Below are 779 nucleotides of genomic sequence, written 5' to 3'. Positions count from 1 at the left end.
CTGTCAGTGGTTTCTTTCTTTTGGGTTGTTAATTTGTACTGTTATATTTGTTGTTGTTTTGTTTGTGTTTCATATTAAATTGTACTTCTGGCTCAGAGTCTCTCACCGGCTTGCTTTCAAACAAGCACAGTTGTCAATCCTGGAGGGTATTTTACATCTGTTTTGCAATTAACATGGAGTTCAACCAGTTTAAATATTACCTGTATAATAATGGAAGTGTTTTACAATACACAATTTCAAATGACACTGATCAAGTCAGAAGTGAAACCAGAAGAGATTCAAGTTAAGCAGTTGAGTTCCAGTGACAGAAATGACTTACTGTGAGTTCCAACCTTTCACTGGATCAGACCACTGAGGGCCACATTCTCTCTGCAGGCTGCAGCTGGCAAAACTATGCAGTCAGAGCAGAAAATTCAGACTACAGATTTTAACCAAAAGCTCCCACACCACCCAGCATCCACAACTATGTTATAGATGTCAGGGAGCACTTTCTTGTGTAGTCACTGCTCATGGACAGCTGTTGGTAAGTGTGCTGAATGACTTTTGAATTTGTTGGTACTATGTGCTTCTACAGCCCCTTATGCTCATGAATTAAGAATAATTACCTGGATAGTAATTCAGCTTGAAATGGCTAAAATATTAAGTACTAGTGTTAATGAGTACCCTCTTCTTCAACTTTTAAACTTCCTGAACTCAGTGTAACTGGTACTCTCTGCTCCAAACCCTGTGAACATGGTTAGCATAACTAACACCACTTTAGGAGGCAACCAGCCTGAGCA

Source organism: Acanthisitta chloris, unplaced genomic scaffold, assembly GCF_000695815.1.
Source record: "Acanthisitta chloris isolate BGI_N310 unplaced genomic scaffold, ASM69581v1 scaffold19216, whole genome shotgun sequence".
Classification (NCBI taxonomy): domain Eukaryota; kingdom Metazoa; phylum Chordata; class Aves; order Passeriformes; family Acanthisittidae; genus Acanthisitta; species Acanthisitta chloris.
This window is presented reverse-complemented; position numbering follows the sequence as displayed.